Below are 17,798 nucleotides of genomic sequence, written 5' to 3' on the forward strand. Positions count from 1 at the left end.
GGAATCCAAAGTGTCCTGGAAGGGACTTCCCTGGTGGCGTAGTGGTTAAGAATCCACCTGCCAATGCAGGAGACATGGGTTCGAGCCCTGGTCCGGGAAGACACCACATCTTAGTTGCCACGGAGCAACTAAGCCCATGCGCAACTACTGAGCCTGCACGCTAGAGCCCGTGAGCCACAACTACTGAGCCTGCAAGCCACAACTACTGAAGCCCGTGTGCTTAGAGCCCATGCTCCACAACAAGAGAAGCCACTGCAATGAGAAGCCCACATACTGCAACAAAGAGTAGCCCCTGCTTGCCACAACTAGAGAAAGACAGCATGCAGCAACGAAGACCCAATGCAGCCAAAAATAAATAAATAAATCAATTTACAAAGTGCCCTGGCAGTAGCCTTAGCATGTATTATAGTTCAGTAGGACGCTTGCTGTGTCCCCTGGCAAGAGTGTGCCCCTTTGGATACTGGGACTGCAACTGTGTGAGCCCAGAGTCGCCCAGAAAGCACAAAGTCCCTCAGTGGGTCACTGGGTTTGATGGTTAAGTGAGACCCCTCCTGTTTCCACCCCTTAGGTCTCAGTTGCTTATGTTTCCTTTAAGCGACACGTCACTGTATAAAGTTCTCTGATTTAGTGTCTATACTGCATCCCAAAGGAAGGCACCCCATTTTTGCAGATTATTGTCTCCAAGATGGCACCTCAGTTGTACCTTCAGAAGGCCACCAGTGGAAGGCCACTGCTTTTGTGTGGTGCTATAAATGATATAATGAGTGGACCCCATGGTCATGGGGCCACCCCCATACCTCCTTTGTTGTGAAATGGATCCCCTGGTTGGATGCTGTATTGTGTGGGATTTTATGTCTGTGAATCAGGCATTCTGTAAGTTCTTACACAGTGGTGTTGGCTGAGGCTATGTGGGCAAGAAAAACAAACCCATTCTCCAAATAGTTCTCTTTCCCTGTGAAGATGAACCACTGGCTCTTGCAGCATAGAAGGGGCCCAGCATAGTTTACTTGCCACAAAATAATTGGTTGGTCTCCTCAAAGAATAATGCCACTTGGGAAACTCAGGTTGGTCTCTGTTGCTGGCAGGTTGGACCTTCCAAGGTGTCAATAGCCAAATCAGCCTTGGTGATGGGCATATATGCTGTTGAGTTCATACGTAACCTTTATCTTTACCATTTTGGCCATTCCATTCATGTGCATACTGTGATAAGGGCTAACTAATGTCAACCGGCTAAGTCCTTGTGTCTAGTTGGTTGTTGAGTATTTCTTTCATGAGTGGTTTCTAATGGACATTAACATGTGATCCAAAAATCTTCACAATTCATGCCCACTCCATCAAATTGCTGTTATCCCAGACCTCCTTGCCTCTAGTACAGTTTTTTTATTTTCCTCCAGGCCCCTATTCAGTTGACTGGGCCATTGGCACCTGCCAAGGAATCTATATATTTTCTCACCTTGGGCTACTTTTTCTTCCACACAAAGTCAATGACCAGACGCACTGCTCCCAGCTCTGCTTATTGGGAAGATTTTTATCTCCACTGTCTTTCAAGGCCAACCCTGAATTTGGCTATAAGGCAACTGCTGTCCACTTTCAGCTTGCATTCACGTATCAAGCCAGCTTGCCCCCAAACTTGGCTTTTCTTCCTTCTTCATCTGGTTGTATGAGATTCCTGCATAGGTGGCCATATGAGTGGGCTGAAGGAGGGGCACTGGTGTAAAGATGGTGGGCACATGGTGTCTGGGTTACCTGCCCATGCTGCTTACTCATGCCTTCTAGTCCTACTTGGCCTCAATCCCAGACATTCCATTTCCATTTTACTGTGGACTGCTGCTGGGCCTGTTCCACTCTATGACTTGGTGAGTCTAACAAAACCCACCCCATAATGGGCAATTCTGAATGAACAGTCACTTGGTGCCCTGTGGTCAAGTATTTCAGCTCTAACAGGGCCCAGTAACATGCTAGGAGCTATTTCTCAAAAGGCATATAATTCTCCACTGCAAGTGGCATGGCCTTGCTCCAGAACCCCAAGGCCTTGCGTTGTGATTCTCTTACCAGGGCTTGCCACACTGCAACATTTTCCATCCCTGACATCATCAACACAATAGGGTCTCCTGAATCACATGGCCCAAGCAGCAGATCTGTTTTCACTGCAGCCTAGATTTGCTGCAGAGCTCATTCCTACTCAGGGCACCACTCAAAGTTGGCAGCCTTCCATATCACTCTGTATATGGGCTAGAGAAGTATTTCCAGATGGGTAATGTGTTGCCTTCAGAATCCAAAATGGCTCACCAAGCACTTTGCTTTCATCTTTGAAGTAGGAAATGCAAGATTCAGAAATTTGTCTTTTACTTCTGAGAGGATGTCTTGGCAAACCCCTGACTACTGGACTTATAACAAATTTACTCAGGTAGTAGGCTTCTGAGTCTCCTAAAGCTTATCTTCCACCCTGTGGAGCACAGCTGTCTTACCAAGGCCTCTAGCATGTTCGTCACCTCTTCTTGCTCAACCTGTTCATTCAGCATGATGTCACTGATGTAATGGATCAGTGTAATGTTCTGTGAGATGGCTAGAAAGCCCAGATCACTTTAGACTATGTTATGACTGAAGGCAGAGGAGTTTTAACAGAGCCGTGGGGAAAAACTGTAAAGGAATACTCTTGTCAGTTGGGGAGTTTTATGTCAGGCAGAAATGGCCCGGTTCTAGTACCTCCACCTCCCCTGCTCAGCTCAGCCATTGGCTGAGAGGGGGCTGGGGGCGTGGCCTCAGGTGGATGAGGCTGAGTACCCTGAAGGTGTGGCCACTGGAGGCTGTCCTCTCACTCCACTCCTTGCACCGTCGGAGAGTCACAACTCCATGGTTGCCATAGTATGTTTACAAAGGGTGATGTTTATTCTTTTCCAGTGTTTTCCTGCATTTTCTAAATTTCCTAAAGTGGACATGTATGAACTCTAAAATCAGAAGAAAGACAAAACAAAACATATGCACAATCATATGTCTGGTTTTTCAGAGCCATACTGTTTCACAGTAAGATGTCTATTATAACATATTTTTGAACAAGCCTCTGGCCAGTAGATCATAAAATGATTTAATACCATTTTAATCTTGTTTACTGTTTTTAATGCTGTGACTTTGGAGAGGTTTTTAGTGTTTTGCCTTATTTTTTTTCCTGACTGTTGAAATATATTAATTTTAGAAAAAGTTGAAAATTACATAACTTAGTAAAAAAGTGATTAGAAATAATATCCCAAATCTTAACATCTTTGGACAAATTGTGGTAGTGTTCTAGCATATTTTTTATTAGGCTTTTCTCTTATTTTTTCCCCCCTTTAAAAAGCTGTCATCAAAATATGCCATTTTTTGCATAATTTTTTCCTCTTCAACAGGGGACACAGTATAGTTTTACCCTTAAAAAAGTGTTACTCACGTACTGAAAAGAAAATGGATATAGGCCTGGGAGTTATAGGGAGGGGATTACCTCCACTTCAGAGGTGCAGAAGGACATGGTGGTGGAAGGGTGGCTGTCCTGCATGAAGCAGGACATGTCAGGACCTACACCAGTGCAGCCACTGAGATGGCAGGCTTCTGTTCGGGGCAGTGACTGGCAGCGAGTGAAATGGTAAAACGCTGAATTACTAATGAAGGAAGCAAAATCAGGGCCCATAGGGAGTAAAACCTTTCACATTTGTACCATGGTCATACTCACTGTGGTGGGTGGAGTGCATATATATACACACACATATATACATATATACACATATATAAATAAATTATATATTATATATGTAAATTTTATATATATATATATATATATATATATATATATACACACACACACACACACATATAGATAAAATTTATGATGGTTGTTTTAAAACTAGTTCTGTGTCCAGAGTGAACTGCATGGAGACAGTCATTCCCTAGGGCCAGGATCATACCAAGTTGTTGGGTGACTAAACTTAATTTCATTCCCCAGATTCATCATGTGGCAAGGGGCAAGGCAGCAGAAAGTGAGGCCAATCCAATTTTCTAGTGGCTCTCAGTGCAGGATTGGATACTCCTGGGCCTCTCATGCGAGGCTGGCCTACCGAGAAGAATGAAAAGCTTTTCTCATGATGCTAAGGTTGGAAGAATTAAGAGCTGTGTCCTTATTTTTTAAATCCCAAAGCAGAGAAGGTGGTCATATAAGCTAAAATCAAAGCATCTTTACTGTGCCTTTCAAAAAGTCTTCAAGTATGGGAGTTACACATTAAACAAGTTTGGCCATGTGTTAATAATTGGTGAACCAAATGATAGGAACATTGCAGTTTCTCCCTGCTTTTGTATGTTTGACAATTTCATAATAATAAAAATTAAAAAAAAACCTCTTTGTAACAACTTTAATGATTTTATAACATTAACTCATAGAAGCATCATGAAATCTTTGCCCATCTTGTTCACCAATTTATCTCCATTGCCTACAACAGTCATGACACATTAAGTTCTCATTTAATTAATGAATTAATTGATATATATTCATTTGCTTAAATATAGAAAGTCTTTTAAATAAATTACAACTTCTCAGTGTATGGGTAAACTTCAGGACTGAGCCATATTCTTAACCTAATTGAGAGTGGAAAGTAAAATATTTCTACTGCATTTATAGTTACTTCTTCTCTATAGGAAATCCTAGTGTAGCAGTGCCAGAACGACAAAACAGTAAGAAAAGGGAGGACTGAGGTGGAGAGGTTGGGGACAAAATAACAGAGAATAATATGTACACAAGAAATAAACTTCAGAAGCACTGGGCTCTTGTCTTTTATCATATTGATCTTCTGCCTTCATTTTGTACAGAGAATATCACCAAAATATTTTGTGCACATATACTACCTTTAATTTCCCACAATATCTCATGTCTTCCAAAAGGATGCTGCTCCCCAGCCATAATTCCCTGGAACATTTGTGGTTCCCATGGATTAAGGCTCAAAGGAAATATTAGATTACTCTGGAATTCTTTTTTTTTTTTTTTTTTTGCGGTATGTGAGCCTCTCACTGTTGTGGCCTCTCCCGTTGCGGAGCACAGGCTCCAGACGCGCAGGCTCAGTGACCATGGCTCACGGGCCCAGCTGCTCCGCGGCATGTGGGATCTTCCCGGACCGGGGCACGAACCCGTGTCCCCTGCATCGGCAGGCGGACTCTCAACCAGGGAAGAGAGTCTTCCCTGCGCCACCAGGGAAGCCCTGGAATTCTTAATTATTATAGTTTCTAGGGGAAGGAAACATTTAAACATCCTTTGTGATGTTCCTTTGCTAAAGAAGCATTCTCCTAGTATAAATAATAGTGATAGTTTTTATTTGCTAATTATTTACTAATGTGAAAAGCCCTTCACAAAAAGCGCCTTATTTAACCCTCACAGCAACCCCATAAGAAAAATACTGACCCATTTAAAGATGAGGAAACTGAGATTCAAAAAAGTTAATCAACTTGCCTAAGACCACACAACTGGAAAATGGTATAATCAAGTTTGACTCTAAAACATACACTCTTAACTACGTGTGAAGGGATATCCCCATTAGGAACCCAATTAAGACAAAAACAACTTTTCCTTAAATTATTTATAAAGTCAAATAGAAACTATGGGATTTCTGAGTATACTATCAGAATTAATTAACTTTATGTCTTATATCGTACTCTGGGGATATTAATAAAATGGAGCAGTAATAGTATTTTCAGCAAATTGTTCTGGAACAACTGGACATCCATATGCAAAAAAAAAAAAAAAAAAAAAGCTAGACACAGAACTTATACCCTTCACAAAAATTAACTCAAAATGGGTCATAGACCTAAATGTTAAAACACAAAACTTTAAAACTCCTAGAAGAAAATATAGGAGAAAACTCAGATGACTTTGGGTATGGTAATGACTTTTTAGATACAACACCAAAAGCATAATCCTTGAAAGAAATAATAAGTTGAATTTCATTAAAATTAAAAACTTATGCTCTGTGAAAGATAATGTCAAGAGAATGAGAAGACAAGCTATGGACTGGGAGAAAATATTTGCAAAAGACACATGTGATAAAGGACTGTTATCCAAAATATACAAAGAATTCTTAAAACTCAATAATAAGAAAACAAACAACTTGATTAAAAAAGGGACCTAAGTCCTCAAAAGACACCTCAACAGAAAAGATACACAGATGGCAAATAAATCTATGAAAATATACTCCACATCATATATCATCAGGGAAACACAAATTAAAACAGTGAATTGTTTTAATACTGCACACCTATTAGAATGGCCAAAATCCAAAACACTGGCTGGCAAGGATGTGGAGTAACAGGAATTCTCGTCCATTGCTGAGGGAAATGAAAATGGTACAGCTACTTCAGGAAACAGTTTGGCAATTTCTTACAAAACTAAATATACTCTTACCATATTATCCTGAAATCATGCTCCTTGGTGTTTACCCAAAGGAGCTGAAATATTATGTCCACACAGAAGCCTGAACATGGATGTTTATAGCAGCTTTATTCACAACTGCCAAAACTTGGAAGGAACCAAGTTGTCCTTCAGTAGATGAATGGACAAATAAACTTGGTACATCCAGACAATGGAATATTATGCAGCATTAAAAAGAAATGAGCTTGGGCTTCCCTGGTGGCGCAGTGCTTGAGGGTCCGCCTGCCAATGCAGGGGACACAGGTTCGTGCCCCGGTCTGGGAAGATCCTACGTGCTGCAGAGCGGCTGGGCCCGTGGGCCATGGCCGCTGAGCCTGCGGGTCTGGAGCCTGTGCTCCGCAACGGGAGAGGCCACAGCAGTGAGAAGCCCGCGTACTGCAAAAAAAAAAAAAAAAAAAAAAAAATGAAATGAGCTTGGGACTTCCCTGGTGGTGCAGTGGTTAAGAATCCGCCTGTCAATGCAGGTGACATGGGTTCGAGCCCTGGTCTGGGAAGATCCCACATGTCGCAGAGCAACTAAGCCCATGTGCCACAACTACTGAGCCCACATGCTGCAACTACCGAAGCCCGTGTGCCTAGAGCCCATGCTCTGCAACAAGAGAAGCCACTACAATGAGAATCCTGCACACCGCAACAAACAGTAGCCCCCACTCGCCTCAACTAGAGAAATGCTGTGTGCAGGAATGAAGACCCAACGCAGCCAAAAATAAATTTAAAAAAGAAAAGAAAAAAATGAGCTTGGGCAAACCTCGCTGTCTGGAGGACATCACCACTTCCCGCTTACCCACAGCAAAAGTAACACTAAAGCAGTTCATGAGAAAGCAACAAGTTCTCCTCCTCCACAGAAGGATTTTGCAGGCAATTCGGCAAGTTCCAAATGATCGTGATCACAAATACCTTCGAAGGACTGGACAAGGGAAGAATTCAAAAGAAACTAAAGTGCCACTGAAGAGGATACAATCCAGATGATGATTACTCAAGGCAATACGCAGTTCAAGGAGTTAGAAAAAATACTTGATTTAGCCAGATCTTAACTACAGCATTATTCTGAAAGGTTTTCAAAGTCTCCATGTGTTTAGTTGAGCTTAGGCTCAACAATGGGCAAGCCAAAGCCAAGTGAAACTGTTTGTATGTAGAGCCCTTGAGCAAAACAGCAGAACATGGAGCGTGACATATCAGAGTGATCCAAGAAAAGTGCATCAGAGCAATTGCCATAGCACTGAAAAACATGCCTTGTATTTTGAAAATATTTCTAGATGTGTCAGCAGTTTTTGTAAGAAGCAAAAATTACTACAAGATTGTCAGCATATAAAAAGATGTTCAACACCATTAATCAATCATCAGGGAAGTGCAAATCAAAACCAGCAAGAGATACTATTCACACCCACTAGAATGGCTATAATTAAAAAGGGAGAGAATTGCAAATAGTGGTGAAGATGTGGAGAGGTTGGAACTGATACATTGGTGGTGAGACTATAGAGTTGTGCAGCCACTTTGGAAAACAGACTGTCAGTTGCCCAACAGGTTAAACAGCATTGTTCATAATAGCCAAAGAGTGGACAATCCAAATGCCCATCAACTGATTAATGGATAAGTAAAACATGGTATACCCATATAATAAAATATTATTTAGCAAACAAAAAGGAATGAAGCACTGATACATGCTACACCTGGATGAACCTTGGAAACATTATTAAGAGGCCAGTCACAAAAGATCACATATTGTATGATTCCATTTATATGAATGCACAACACTGAATATATGAAAATCTATTGAATTATACATCTTACATGTATGGTATGTGAATTCCCCCCTCCCTTTTTTTGAGATATAGTTGACATATAACATTGTGTGAGTCAATAAAGCTGTTTTAAAAAACAATGTGAGATGTAGGGCTGGAGGTGTACTGACCTCAGGAGACACCCTGGATAAAACATGAAAAATCGAATTTTCATCTTCCAGAGGCTAATTTTATTCTCATGGACAAGCTTTTACCTTCACCTCTATAAAACAGTTTAATTTTATTCACATATGTCTCTGATTATCTTCTCTGAATTATAGGTTAAGTCTGTTGTTTATTTAGCCCAAGAGATTTATTTAGCAATTTCTACTCACGTTTGGAACCATGGTCATTAACTAAGATGTTGGCCAGAACAGAAATGCTGGTGAGACACATTTTATTCATCATCTTTATCAGTATTTTGGATAAGGCAAATTAACTTTCTGGGTGTTCCCTGTAGACTATACTATTGTTTGAATGTTAAAGTTTTGTTCCTAAAATTTAATTTTAAGATGTTTGAATGTTCGATTTATGTATATGAACTACATAAATCAATCTTTTTTATATTAGAATTTTTTAAAATACAGAGGCTTTCTATCATATGAGAAGTGGCTAGGGCTATTTATTATTTAACCTATTGACTGCCACAGTGTCATTTTTCCCCTTTAAAGTGTGCCATCGAAATTTTTAATTCATGGCACAGGCATTGCTGCAGATGTGTCTGCAGAGACAGGTGACTTTCTAATGTTTGAGGAAGGCAAAACATATTTCCTGGTATTTGTATTACTGTAGTCATGCCTCTCCTCTCAGGAGAAGCTGAGTGACAGAGACCCATACTTACATAACTAAATTATCTGTCTTTTATGGAATAAGTAAGGAAAATTCGAGTAAAAAAAAAACCAAAGGAGAGAGCTCGCATGTGCCTTGAAAAAAAGTTGGATTATGTAGAATAAGGATCAAAAGCAAACTGTCACTCTGTGCCAAGCTAGAAATTGCTACAGGCTATTTCCTTCCTTGAGTCAGACATATGAGAAATCCTTTTAGGATTAAATGAAATTTACTACTTTTATTTGCTGAGAAGAGTAAATCACTTTTTTTTTAATTAAAACAATTTTTTTGGCCGCGTTGGGTCTTCGCTGTGCGCGCAGGCTTTCTCTAGTTTTAACGAGCGGGGGCTACCGTCCGTTGCAGTGCGCGGGCTTCTCATTGCGCTGGCTTCCCTTGTTGCAGAGCACAGGCTATAGGTGCACAGGCTTCAGTAGTTGTGGCATGTGGGCTCAGTAATTGTGGCTCGCGGGCTCTGGAGTGTAGCCTCAGTAGTTGTGGCGCATGGGCTTAGTTGCTCCGCGGCACGTGGGATCTTCCTAGACCGGGAATCCAACGATGTCCCCTACATTGGCAGGCAGATTCTTAACCACTGCACTACCTGGGAAGTCCCAGTAAATCACTTTTATTCAGCCCATTTTGTATTTTTTTAAAAAGTGCTTTGCTGTAAAAGAAAGAAAGAAAGAGAGAAAAAGAAGGTAGGAAGGAAGGAAGGAAGAGAAAGAAAGAGAGAAAGAAAGAGAGAAAGAAAGAAAGAAAAAGATAGGAGATTGAAAAGCTCATGCCATGAAAAGGCATGGAAGAACTTTAAGTTCATAATACTGAGTGAAAGAACCTAATCTGAAGAGTCTATATACTGATTCCAACTATATGACATTTTGAAAAAGGCAAAACTATGGAGACAGTAAAAAGATCAATCACTGAGGGGGGCAGGAAAGGATTATTAAGTGAAGCACAGAGAATTTTTAGGGCAGTGAAAACACTCTGTATGATACCATAATGCTGCATACATGTCATTACATATTTGTCCAAATCCATAGAATGTACACCACCAAGAATAAACTCTAATGTAAACTATGCACTCTGGGTGATAATGATGTGTCAATGTAGGTTCATCAATTGTAACAAATGTACCACTTGGGGCAGAGGATGGGAGGATGTTGATAATGGGGGAGGCTATGCACGTGTGAGGGTAGGGGGTATACGGGAAATCTCTGTACCTTCCTCTTAATTTTGCTGTGAACCTACAACTTCTCTAAAAGAAAAGGCTTTTTAAAAAGCTCTTGTGGGGCTTCCCTGGTGGCGCAGTGGTTGAGAGTCCTCCTGCCAATGCAGGGGACACGGGTTCGTGCCCCGGTCCGGGAAGATCCCACATGCCGCGGAGTGGCTGGGCCCGTGAGCCATGGCCGCTGGGCTTGCGCATCCGGAGCCTGTGCTCCGCAACGGGAGAGGCCACAACAGTGAGAGGCCCGCGTATCGCAAAAAAAAAAAAAAAAAAAAAGCTCTTGTGTAAAACAATATGCATATAGTTGTATTCTGGAGAGTATAACTTATGGAAATGCAATATATTTGACAATAACTGCACAAAGAACATAGGTGGGAGTAAAGCCATATTGGAGTAAGAAAATAACACCAGATGGTAACTCACAGGAATTATTCCCACAGGAATAAATGAAGAGAACTACATATGGTGGATAAGAAAGTTAATATAACAAACTCTATAAATACATACTTTTTCTCCTGTCTTCTCTCAACTTCTTTAAAATGTATAAAAGTATATAAAGTAACAATTACAACAATGTATTTTGGGGTTTATAACATATATATGTAATATATATATATATATATAACAATAATAGCACAAAAAGGGGAAAGAAGAATAGAACTATATAGTGTGACATTTATATATCTTAGTGAAATTAAGTTAGTATAAATCTGAAGTAGATGCTGATAAGTTAAAATGCATATGGTAAGTCTACCATTATGAAAATATATCCAAAAAATTTTTTTTAATCATTAAAGGAATTAAAATTTATGCTAGGCACTTCCCTGGTGGTCCAATGATAAAGAATCCACCTTACAATGCAGGGGATGTGGGTTCGATCCCTGGTCAGGGAACTAAGATCCCACATGCCACGGGGCAACTAAGCCCACGTGCCACAACTACAGAGCCCATGTGCACTGGAGCTTGTGCACCACAACTAGAGAAGAGAAAACCCACACGCCATGACTAGAGAGAAGCAGGCACACCACAACAAAGAGCCCATGTGCCGCAATCAAAGATCCCACATGCCTCAGCGAAGATCCCATGTGCCACAACTAAGACCCAATGCAGCCAAAAAAAAGCTAAAAATATTTACTTGATGCAAAAGAAAGCAGTAAGAAGGAACAGTGGAACAAAGAAGACATGATGCATGTAGGGAAAAAAAAGTAGAATATCAGATGCAGAGATTGTCAAACTGGATTAAGAAAAAAGCAAGATCCAACTATGTGCTATCTACAGTAAACATACTTTAGATTCAAAATACAAATAGGTTGAAAATAAAAGGGTAAAAAATATACTTATACCATGCAAATAGCAATTAAAGAAACCTGCAGTGGCTATAATAATATCAGATAAAATAGACAGTGAAACAAAAAATGTTACCAAAAATAAAGATAGACATTTTATAATAATAAACAGGTCAATCCATCAGGAAGATATAATAATTATAAATATATGCACCTAATAACATGAACCAAAATACATGGAGCAAACACTGACTATTCAATGATAGTAGATTTCAATATTCTATTTTCAATAATGGGTATAACCCAAGAGAATTGAAATATATGCTCACATAAAAATTTGTACACAAATGTTTATAGCAGCATTATTCATAATGGCCAAAAGATGAAAACAACCGAAGTATCCATCAACTTATGAATGGATAACAAAATGTGGTGTATCTATATAATGCAATATTATTCAACCATAAAAAAAGAATATCAGTACATGCTATAAGATGAATGAACTTTGAAAGCACCTTGCTAAGTGAAAGAAGCCAGTCACAAAAGACCATATCTACATATTGCATGATTCCATTTATATGAAATGTTCAGAATAGGCAAATCTATAGAGACAGGAAGCAGATTAATGGTTTCCAGGAATAGGGGAAGAAGGGAATTGAGACTGACTGCTAATAGGTAGGGGGTTTCTTTTGTGGATGAGGAAAATGTTCTGGAATTAGATAGTGGTGATAATTGCACAATATAGTGAGTATACTAAAAACCACTGAATTGTACACTTTGGTGAATTTTTTGATATGTAAATTTATATCTCAATAAAAAGAGGAGAGGGGAGTAACGAGAAGGAAGAAGAAGAAAGGTGCAGGCATTTCATCTTAAGAAAGCAAGGGGAAGAAAGAGTCTCAAGGAGAGTGTTGTTATAAGTGTGAAAGTTTCTGAAAGTACAAGTTAGATCAGAATGGCAAAGGGTCTTGTATTCAAGAGTCGAAGTGAAATTCAAAATGCAATGGCTTGAGAAGTGACTGGGTGATGACAAAATGGAAACACTCTGAGATATTTTGTTGTGGATGAAACAATAATGATCGGTAGTAATCGGAGGGGAAAGGGAGCCAGGGAGTGTTTTTAGTGATGAGAAAGACTTAGGTAAGTGTTGAGAAACAGTTCTTCACGGGCCTCACATTTCTACATGTCTTGTAGAGGTACTAACTGCCTTTTTTCAGAGCTATCTCTTCAAGGATGTTTGTGAATAGTCTTGGAAGATAGAAATAATGTTTTCCTTGGAGCAAAAGGTAGATTTATTTACTCTCCAGTAAACAAGATAATGTCTCTCTCTGGAGCAAAGATCAGACAGACTTACTGCCCATCATAAAAGGCTCAGGTACCTTAGTTTTGGGATTTTCCCCCTGTTATGTACCCTGTTACTTCTGCAGGTATCACCTGACCCCCTTCACAATGTCCTTTGGGAACTGGGGCTTAGGGAACTATAGTTCCCTGATGCTTATGCTGATGCGTATGCTGCTTGCTATGCTGTGAATAATAGTCACTTGTCTCTGAAAAACTAAATAATGCATAGAACAACTCAGCACAGGATAAGCAGAAAATAAAAGACTTGAACAATGCTAAAAACCAACTACACCTAATAGATATCTATTGACTACTCCACTCAACAGTATTAGAATATATATTCTTAACAAGAGCTCATGGAACATTCTTTATTATAAACTATATGCTAGGCCATAAAAGAAGCTTCAATAAATTTAAAAGCATTGAAATGACAAAGTATGTTCTCTAATCACAGTGGAATGGAATTAGAAACCAATAACAGAAAAAATTGGGGAAATTCTCAAATATATGGAAATTAAACAACATAGTTCTAAATAGTCAATGAGTCAAAGAAGTCACGAGAAACTTAAAAATATTTTGAGATGAGTGAAAATGAAAACACAATGTACTAAAACTTATGGGATGCTGCTGAAGTAGTACTTAGAAATTTATAGGTTTAAATGTTTATATTAAAAAAATAAGATCTCACATGATGTATATGTCAAATCATTTTGCTCTACACCTTAAACTTATCCAGTGCTGTATATCAATTATATCTCAATAAAACTGGAAGGAAAAAAATTTTTTTAATTAAAAAAATAAGTGAGATCTCACATCAATAGCCTAACCTTCCACTTTAATACACTTAAGAACAAAGTAAACCTAAAGCAGGGAAAAGGAAGAAAATAATAAAGATTAGAATGGAAATTAATCAGGTAGAGAATAGAAACAAAGTAGAGAAAAATCAACAAAACCAAAAGTTGGTTCTTTGAAAACTTTAATAAAAATTGGTAAATCTTTAGCTAGACTGACCAATAAAAAATTAGAGGGCTTCCCTGGTGGCACAGTGGTTAAGAATCCACCTGCCAATGCAGGGGACACGGGTTCAAGCCCTGATCCGGGAAGATCCCACATGCCACGGAGCAGCTAAGCCCATGTGCTACAACTATTGAGCCTCTGCTCTAGAGCCCGTGAGCCACAACTGCTGAGCCTGTGTGCCACAACTAATGAAGCGCACGTACCTAGATCCCAAGCTCAGCAACAAGAGAAGCCACCGCAATGAGAAGCCACGCACTGCAACGAAGAGTAGCCCCGGCTCTCCACAATTAGAGAAAGCCTGCTAGAAGCAAAGAAGACCCAATGCAGCCAAAAATAAAATAAATAGAGAAGACTCAAGTTAATAAAATTAGGAATAAAAGAGGAGACATCACTACTGACCCTAGAGACACACAAATAAATGGATGCATCAAAATGAGGCTGCCAACTTTTCCAAAGTGAAAGTGAGCACAACTTTCCCATCCTCTAGCATCCATCTCTTTGAAGCACAGAATGAAAAGCTGCTTACAAAGGCATTACTGAAAGCCCCTAAGATTAGTGGTTTTAAAGTTGCTTGGAAATCTGCCAACGTAGGACAAAAGGCACTGCAACCTACCTACCCAAGATGTTCCCATCTCCTGCTGGAAAAAAGAACTTGGTGATAACAAAGACTTAAAATAATGATGGTAACATTGCAGCAATTACACAAAAAATTACCATTACATAAAAACAAAATGATCCACAAAAGTAAAAATCATTAATTTATATTCATTATTTCAGGAACAGTGCAATAAAAACCGTGACCCACTCATGTCAGCATTGTTGATGGAGATAATATGGTTCAGTCTGAGAATTATGGAAATTCTGTTCTTTCTGTGCATCAGGTACAAAGGGAATTTTATGACACTCAGTGGTAGCCAGGTGTCTTGTATTAGTCTCCAGTAAACTCTGCTAACCAGTTAATTTTAGTATTCACTTAGTAAAATAAGTCTATATAATTGTGCACTAGTCACTCATAATAAAAAAAAATAGGACTTGCACAAAAAGGAATCCCAAATCCCATTAGTGTTTGGCAAATCTTATTTTGAGAATCATTGCTTTGCTTTGCAACTGCACATGGATTGCCATTTATCTACTTGGAAATATAACATATAACTCAGTGTCAGCAGGGCCTTCCCCCTGACCTTTCAGAAAAAATGGTGAAGTTGACTTGAACCCCAATCACATGGAAGTCCAAGCTCTTCTCATGATTTCTATAAGTTTCACGGGTGGGATGCAGGTGGACACATTTCACAATCTCATGATCACTTTCTTTTGATTCTCTCTTCCATGTGAGAGGCCTCTGTGCTGCATAACAGCAATGCAGATGAGAAATTCAATACTTCTTTAAATCCCACCATCAACAACAAAATCCCCTCAGAAAGATGTTTTGGGAAGATGTGTAGGAAGATGGAGGAAGAGTGAAAGGACAGCCACACAAACACTTGCAAATAAAGGATTAGGTTTCTCATTCTTAAAATGTTCTTCACCTACCACTTTCTCCACTCCCTTCCTTCCCCTTCTGCCTGCCCCTCTCCCTCCCCAACCTTGGAGTTTCACCAATACTCTCCACCTAGTCCCAGCCAGCCCCCATTTTGTTTGTTCATCTTGATCCTCCTATTCTCCCTGCTTTTGGTTTTTTTCTCTCCCTTGTTTAGAACAACAAACCAATTCAACCCAGCCTCTCAGAGCGAAGAGCTTTAATACTTTTCCAAAGGCATGGCACCTGTGACTGAATGCTCAGGTCTTTGGGGTCTCACCTTCAGCTTATTCCCACGGCTGATATAGAAACTTTTCCTTGAGAATCACCTGTGACTGGCATGTAAGATTATGTGAGAACATGGCCAGTGATGCTGAGCTACCTGGTTAGATAAGGGGTCAGAAACATTTCTCAGGAAAGGCAGTAATTTTCCCAGAAGAAGGTAGTGGGAGTGTGGTGCAAAGAAAGAACTAAATGTTTAGTAAATATTTGCTGAAGAAGAAGGAGCTCATGGAGTAGGCAAGTGATGGGAAAGAGACGAGTAATGGGACAGGATAAAAAGCTAAAGTGGAGAGGGATTTCCCTGGTGGTTCAGTGGTTAATACTCTGTGCTTCCACTGCAGGGAGTTTGATCCCCGGTCGGGGAACTAAGATCCCACATGCTGTGCAGAGTGGTCAAAAAAAAAAAAAAAAGCTAATGTGGAGAGATTACCCCTTTTCAGGAGGAAGGAGCCTCTTTTACTGAGATAGCCTGAAAGGAGATAAGAATGTGCAAGTAAGATGCATTTGGAGGGGGCAAGGTTGGTCATTTGAGGGCATACTTATGCAATGACTTGGATTTTCTCAATGAAGTCAGGAACAAAGTCATCTACTGACTGAGGCCAGAGGTAAAAGAGGGCTCAGGATTATGATTGGAGACAATTATTTACCAGTGTTTCTCATCTATAATGTTGTACAATCTTGTCCACCATATGCACCCATCTATGAATAGGAAACAGATGAAAAATATGATGGCATGGATCCTGAGCTGTGATTTTGAGTCCAGTAAAACAGAAGGACATGAAGGCAAGTCAGCAAATACTGCAATGGACCAAAAATGCCATCAAGGGGAAGATGGTAAATTGGAAGAAAACTAAATGGCTCAGAGGACTGGACATGGATAAGATTAGATATATTGGGAGAAAAGAGTGAGGTACAAGAATAAGAGATTGTTGACAGAGGTTACTCTGTTAATATTTAGGGTATATCACTGAAGATCAGCTTTAAATTATGACAGAGTATGGCCCATGGGAACTGTTTTTGTGGGCTATAGATGGAGATGCCTGGCATTGAGGAGGATGAGGAACTCAGAAGCTAGGATATTTGATTGGCGATGGACAGTCAGACATTTCAGAATGTGTTCAGCTAGAGATGAAGACTGAGCCAAGTGCAAAGACCTTGCAGGAGAGAGACCAGGAGGCTGGAATATGGCAATAACAAAATTGTGGTGGAGGAGAAGAAAACACTCATATTTCATAAAAGTAGTTTTAATTCTTAAAATGAAGTCATAATTTACATGGAATAAATACTAAAAAATCACTCATTTTGTAGGAATCAGAGTTGATCCTCAAGCAAGGATGAGTAAGAGAAAATATGATGCTAGTGGCATAACAGCCGAGAGAAAAGGTGATCACGACCACAGTGTTTGACTTTGATACTTCAAAAAGATCAAGACAGGGCTTCCCTGGTGGCGCAGTGGTTGAGAGTCTGCCTGCCGATGCAGGGGACACGGGTTCATGCCCCAGTCCGGGAAGATCCCACATGCCGCAGAGCGGCTGGGCCTATGAGCCATGGCCGCTGAGCCTGCGCGTCCGGAGCCTGTGCTCCACAACAGGAGAGGCCACAACAGTGAGAGGAAAAAAAAAGATCAAGACAGAACTCTAATGCCTGAAAGGATAGTGTGTCCAGATTTTGTTTTCTAAATAAAGCCTAAAATGTGTATGGGTTGAGTGCCTGCTTACACAAGTTGTACTCTTAGAAAGTCTTATAGTGATAGATTTTGGAAGTTACTGAAACAGTTAAAGCAAGGAATGCTGCTCTAAAACTGGGTAAACAATAACAAAATGATACAAATGAACTTATATACAAAACAGAAATAGAACTACAGACATAGAAAACAAAGTTATGGTTACCAAAGGGGAAAGGTAGGGTATAAATTAGGAGGTTGGGATGAACATGTACACACTACTATATATAAAATAGATAACTTATAAGGACCTACTGTATAGCACAGGGAACTCTACTCAATATTCTGTAATAACCTATATGGGAAAAGAATCTGAAAAAGAATGGACATATGTATATGTAAATATAACTGAATCACTTTGCT

At 39.8% G+C, this 17,798-nt stretch overlaps 1 protein-coding gene and 1 pseudogene across 2 annotated transcripts in view; both read left to right on the forward strand.

Annotated features, from left to right (window-relative positions):
* Positions 1-17,798, forward strand: part of LOC309804517 (transmembrane emp24 domain-containing protein 7) — a 142,234-nt gene that overhangs the window by 72,075 nt on the left and 52,361 nt on the right. The window lies entirely within an intron of this gene.
* On the forward strand, positions 5,283-8,258 carry LOC309805052 (LYR motif-containing protein 2-like; annotated as a pseudogene). The gene has a single exon. The product of its transcript is annotated as an LYR motif-containing protein 2-like (transcript).

Source organism: Mesoplodon mirus (genome assembly GCF_964341445.2).
Source record: "Mesoplodon mirus genome assembly, chromosome: 5".
Taxonomy (NCBI): Eukaryota; Metazoa; Chordata; class Mammalia; order Artiodactyla; family Ziphiidae; genus Mesoplodon; species Mesoplodon mirus.